Source organism: Triticum aestivum, chromosome 1B (assembly GCF_018294505.1).
Source record: "Triticum aestivum cultivar Chinese Spring chromosome 1B, IWGSC CS RefSeq v2.1, whole genome shotgun sequence".
Taxonomy (NCBI): Eukaryota; Viridiplantae; Streptophyta; class Magnoliopsida; order Poales; family Poaceae; genus Triticum; species Triticum aestivum.
The window spans coordinates 80,498,819-80,505,028 of record NC_057795.1 but is presented as its reverse complement, the minus strand read 5'-3'; the positions used below and the strand labels follow the sequence as shown (position 1 = coordinate 80,505,028).

At 39.6% G+C, this 6,210-nt stretch overlaps 1 long non-coding RNA gene across 1 annotated transcript; it reads right to left on the bottom strand.

The window, feature by feature from the left end:
• Window positions 1–725: 725 nt before the first annotated feature.
• LOC123108647 (uncharacterized) lies at window positions 726–4,148 on the bottom strand. The gene is made up of 5 exons (XR_006451978.1): window positions 3,695–4,148; window positions 3,417–3,625; window positions 2,608–2,737; window positions 1,814–1,973; window positions 726–1,060 (listed from the first exon to the last, which is right to left on the bottom strand). It is a non-coding gene; the product is annotated as an uncharacterized lncRNA (long non-coding RNA).
• Window positions 4,149–6,210: the final 2,062 nt, after the last annotated feature.

Sequence of the window (6,210 nt, the reverse complement as noted above, 5' to 3'; positions counted from 1 at the left end):
GTTGCCGTGTGCTATTCCTGTTGCTTCGCGATATGTTACAAAGACCCGAGGTGAGATTTACTTGCATCCCCGTGGATCAACAACTTTGTCCACTATGCTAGTTACCTCGTTACTGGTTTTGTTCTCTTTTCTCATTTCTGTGTTCCGGCATCCCTGTGATCAAATCACTCTATGTCTGGCCAGATGATGATGGATACCGTAACACCGAGAGGGCCCGAGAATATCTCTCCATCGTCGGAGGAGCAAATCCCAATCTTGAGCTATCAAGTTACTTGACACACTTTTCCATGAACCCGTAAGCCGCCGTAATAGCCACCCATTTCCGGATGACGTTTAACAAACCCCAAAGTTCATGAAGCAAGCATGAAGAAACTCGATACTCTCATGATCTAAGGAATCATGCAAATGTTAACCATCTCTGTGTTATTTACCATTAACTTGTGGCGAATGAATCTCATAGCATAACATCAAACCGGGTCGATTCAACACAAATGTTTTCTTAACATTGTGCCCTCAAAGTTGCTCTCATAGACATGCCCATGATCAGGAAAACAGAACCATCATCCAACACTTGAGCTAGTCTTAGAGGCCAAACTAGGAATACTTCTTACCGTTTATTATTCCACACGTTCATATGAGTCTTCCTTCGAGCCTCGTGGATATTGTAGACTCGAGAATCATTGCAGTTATAGCATGGAACATAAACATAATTATGAACTCGGAGATAAATAATATCATTTATTATTGCCTCTAGGGCATATCTCCTACAAGTAGCAAATCACATGAAATAAAATACATCATCCATCGACTCCTCTACACATCCAAGGTTCAAGGCCCAACAAGTGCACATCAAAATAATTCTAAAAGTGCAAAGAAAAGTAGTTCTACCAGTGCAAGTGCACAACAAAAGGAACCAACAAGTGCACAAGCGCACAACAACATAGTTCTACAAAGATTGGATGAGAAGCACAAGTTTTAGTTGATCACACATAACATCAATGAGAAACAAAGCTTCTAGTGCCCTCCTACCCTCCGCTTGTTCTGAGTGCTTCAGACCATCCTGGTAATTGGAATAATCAAACATAAGAAAGCATACAAAATATGAGCAAACGAAAGACAAATGGTGGTTTTACATTCACCAGTGAGACTTAAGAGTTCACATCAATGAATAGAAACACAAAACATTAAGACATGCTCCCATAGAAATTTCAGGACTTGCAAGATTATTCCTATGTAGCTCTCAACACTTTGTGCAGAAAAAGCTCACATCAATAACTTCCAGGATCAAGATATGTGAATCATGCACCTTTAACACAATACAATAAACAACACAACCATGAGCAGCACAACACAACACAACACAGCTCATAAAAAACCAAACCAAACTGATTGCAAACTATAAGTTAACCTCGACACAAACAACACATGCACACACAGTGTACATGGCAGAAACACAACCTCATATATAAAACTTAACATAATTCATTAGTTTAAATCTAAGGAGTACCAATCAGAACCATTTCTTGTAGGGATCTCAACCTTTATTGTTGAACAAGAAAAGGCTAACAAGTAGTTACAGAAATAAACTATTGAAATTATCTTCCCAGAAGAGTCCAGCAATTTGCATTAACTATTAACATGGTTGCAAAACTTCAATAGTAAAGAGGGTAGCTTGTTTCTTTGGTCTTTACTTGAATGGAATTATAACATGAAGCACATGAACAAATCATACGAACAAGCAACCCCATAAACACTCACTTGTATCTTGTTTATACTTTCCTTGCAAGAACAACATGTGGGGGAAGAGCATTACCTTGATGGGATCTCAGAAGAAGCATACAACCTGGACAGTGTAGGCTAAATCTGGAGAAAAAATAGTATTTCTCCACAAGGGTGAGATTGACCTACACATTGTCAAACAATCCTTGCGGTCACTTGGTTCAAATCTTCCCTACGAGGTGATGAGCATTCCGCTGCAGCAAACAAATAGATTTAAAATCAAAATACAACCGCTTTTATGGAGACTACTACGAGGCAAGTTTAGCTAATATGACTTTTGTAGCATGCAAGATGTTTCTTAGATAAATAAAAACAAGAACAAGAGCTATGAAGGGGAACCCTTGAGCAACATATAATGAGCAGAGTATTCAAAGAAGGTCATATCTTCCACACAAGACTGATCCGAACAAGAAATATTCAAGTCTATTAATTTATTACTGAATCACATAGCATCATAGGAGAAACCAATGATTCAAGTTTAACTAAGACATACATATAGGCTAAGGAATAGTAAGTCACAACCAAAAGTATTATTTTGACCACCATTTATTTGCACACGCAAAATCATCAGGTGCTCACAGTTCAGATAATCATCAGGTGCTCACAGTTCAGATCAGGTAAGGTAATTTTGTAGCTCCCCACTGTTGCTGGCCTAAGGAGACTCGTCCTCCAGCATAACAACATATTTGAAATCTCCATTATATGTAAATAAATGAGAGGACAGTGCATAAGTCACATTATATTATACAAGCAAGCTAAATCTAGTGTTCGTGGTCGGTGGCGTATATACATGCACATAGAGGCTGGAGTTGTGGAAGTCAATCATACTTGCCACCGCGGTAGAGTGAGGTGCCATGGGGCAGGTAGTGGAAGGCCGCCGCCACCCAGCACCCACTCACGCCCAAGCCTCATTTCTTCTCATCCTCTTCCTTTGTCCAATATGGCACTCCCGCTATTGCTGCCAGCAAGAAAAAAATTATGGCACGGCTCAAAAACCAGACCAAGGAAACTAACATGATAGAGCATCAAATAATAATGCATAGATAAGCCTACATACAATGAGCCACATATATAATAAAAGAAGGGCAGCAGATAATAACCGACTATATGTTCATCCACATGTACCACAAAAAATCTCCTTACATTATTTTTCTCAATAATTCCCTGTAGATGTTAGACATGCTTGAAAAGAAACCCGACTTCAGATCAGGCAACATAAAGATAAAAGATTTAACTATTGTAATTTTACCTCATAACCAGGTCTAAAAATTCTAGTTAAGCAGTTACTGCTAACAATGGAGAACTTGTGAATAATCTGTAGGTCCAAAAGTTTTGCTCTACAACCTGCGTATCAAAATCCTACCATAGCTCAATTTCAGCTTGAATACTTTCAACGTTGAAGACGGCTATCAACAGGTGCAATGACACAACATCCAACATACCAAATTTTGAGAAAACAGGAGGTTAAATTTATACCAGCCATGATGTTTCATTCTAATATTCGGGTTTTAGATCTAAGTCTTCAGGATGTCCTGCAGGGGTGGTGATCCTGTCATGGTGCCACAAAGGCGATGGGCATCTTAACACCTAAAGAATCCAAGTAATGAAGAACACCTCCTGAATTCACTCTTTTTTACCTGGAATTAAAGCGTGTCCTTGAGCTGCCCAGTGCACACCAACGTCGGCGAATCCATTGGGGCGGATTGAGATCACAACCAATAGACCACCACAGAGAGACGCGGCAGCAAGTAGACGTGGCAGTGAGGAGGCGTCCTCTATGGCGTCGGAGCAGGGGAGGAAGTGGCCATCCAGTCCATGGCGTCCCGGAGCTCGAGCGACGACAGATCTGAGAGGGAGAGGGGACGTGGTGAGGAAAAGTGGGATGAATGTGACGAGGAAGAGGGGAGGGACTCACCTGGGTCACCGGAACAATGACAGAGGCACACCAGCGACACGGTAGCCCAAACCTAGCGGATGGAGAGGTTCGCGCGTGGATGGCGTGGGGCAAAGTCACCGCAAACCCTAGATAACACGCCGCCGCGGTCCGGCCAGCTCGAAGGAGGGCGAGCATTGAAGCACAAGCAAGCTGGCGAGCCAGCAGGCCGCGACGCCGTCGCTGCTAGGCGGCGGTGCATCTATCGCCGGTGAGGTTTGGGGACCCTGCTCGATCTGTTGTGGGAGGACGAAGGGGGCGACTAGAATAGGAGCAGGTGGCGGAAGGGAGGATGGCCGGGTCTAGGAGAGGGGGTGGCGGCGGAGGGACCTTCCGACACGGTGCGAGAGGCGGCTTCATCGATCTGGATCAGGTAGAGAGAGAGGGAGGGAGGCTGCGGCGCGTGCATTCATGGGAAGGAAGGGGATCGAGGGAGAGGTTGTTTTTTAGGAAATGTAGCAGAGGTGGGTGAGAGACATTGGATACGTGTAGCGTGGACGGCTCAGATTGCCTGCAGTGGGGCGATCCGAGGGAGAATGATTCTACGTCCTGATTGGTTCGAGAAATGTGCTATTTACAATAATTTTTAAGTGCTAAAAACATAAGGGGTTTGTGAAGCAGCTACAAAAACTATGTTGCCAAATTGCACCACTAAAAATTTCACTCAAGTTATACCACATTTTTTTGCGAGAAAATTTCCGATCTATTCATCTTCAATCATGGTAGTACAACGAATACAAAAAATAATAAAAATTACATCCAGATCCATAGACCACCTAGCGACGACTACCAGCACTGAAGCGAGCTAAAGGCGCGCCGCCGTCATCACCCCTCCATCGCCGGAGTCGGGCACATTTAATGGATGATAACCAACTTGTATGCATTTTTCGTTCTTTCTAGCTATTTATGCCTTTTAAACGGGTTTTTGCCGAATCAGAAGGAAGGGGGGGGGGTCAAATTTGAACTACATCTGCCTCATAGTATGCTCATTATTTTTCCCAATTTTTTTTTGTACACACGTATCTGTTTCATCAGAGATACGCCAAGAGTTTTGCAATATTCCACCCTAGCTAACAATGGTCATGCGCGTTGTGTTGACCGCATTCTGAAATTGGCATAAATAATTCAAAAAAAATCAAAAAAATGAAAAACCTTCGCATTATGTCATTTTATGTGAGTTAGTTTTTAGGAAAAATAACAAAATTGTAGTATAACAATATATTTAAAAAGTGTTTTCATAAATGAGCTATCATGTATGAAGATCCTGGCTTTCAAGCCAAAAGACCAATGTTATGGCCAGATTCATGGCATAGTTTTATCAAATGATCTCATATTGTGCACAAGGATGCATCTTGGAATGACAAACAATGTTGTCAAAGGGGGTTTTCATTTTCTTTGAGCAAAAATAATATTTTCTATTTTTCGAGTGCCCAGAATGAGTTTTTTTTGTGAAGAACCTACCAAATCTCAGTTGCATAATTGGACCAGAGCAATTTTCAAAAATATTAGTCCACATTTCTTGTAAATTAACCAAATGGATCCATGTAAAAAGGTTTCCATTCACCTCTTTTCAAATTAACAAATTTCTGTCGAATCAGCAGGAAGCATGTCAAATTTGAACTATAGTTGCCTCATAGTATGCTTATTATTTTTCCCAAAAATCATTTTCTGGTACACAAGTATCTATTTAATCAAAGATATACCATGAGTTTTGGAAGACTCCACTTCTAGCTAACAAAGGTCATGCCTGCCGTTTTAACCGCATTCTGAAAATCGTCATGAATAATTCCAAAAAATGCAAAAAAATGAAAAACCCTTGTATCGTATCATTATGTGTGACCTAGTTTCGAGGAAAAATAACAAACTTGTAATACAACAAATATTTTTAAAAAGTGTTCTCATAAATGCTATCGTGTATGAAGATTCATGGTTTTCAAGTTAAATGACCAATGTTGAAATCGGCATAAGAAAATCTAAAAATGATAGAAAAATGGGAAATCTTCACATTGTGTCATCATATGTGACCTAGTTTTCATTCTACATTTTTCATATAAGTCAAGAACATTTTATTTCTTTCTTTAGGTTTTCATTTTACATTTCCCATATATGTCAAGAACATTTTTTACACACGTTTAACATTTTTCAAATACTTGTTTGAATTTTTTTGAATGCTTGATTAACATTTTAAATATACGATCAATTTTATTCACACACATTGTATACTTTTTGTACATTTTTTCGTATAATGAGAAGCATTTTCTTCATACACATTAATCATTTTCAAGTTCTTGGTTAACACTTTTTGAATATATAGTCAACATTTTTAATATTTTTTTGATACATGGTTAAAAATATTCTATAGACATTTTAACATTTTCAAATGCTTGATTAACATTATTCAGATACTTGTTTGAAGTTTTGTCAAATGCTTGATTAAATTTTTTAAGTACATGATCAACTTTTTTTGCGCACATTGTATATTGTTTGTATACATGATA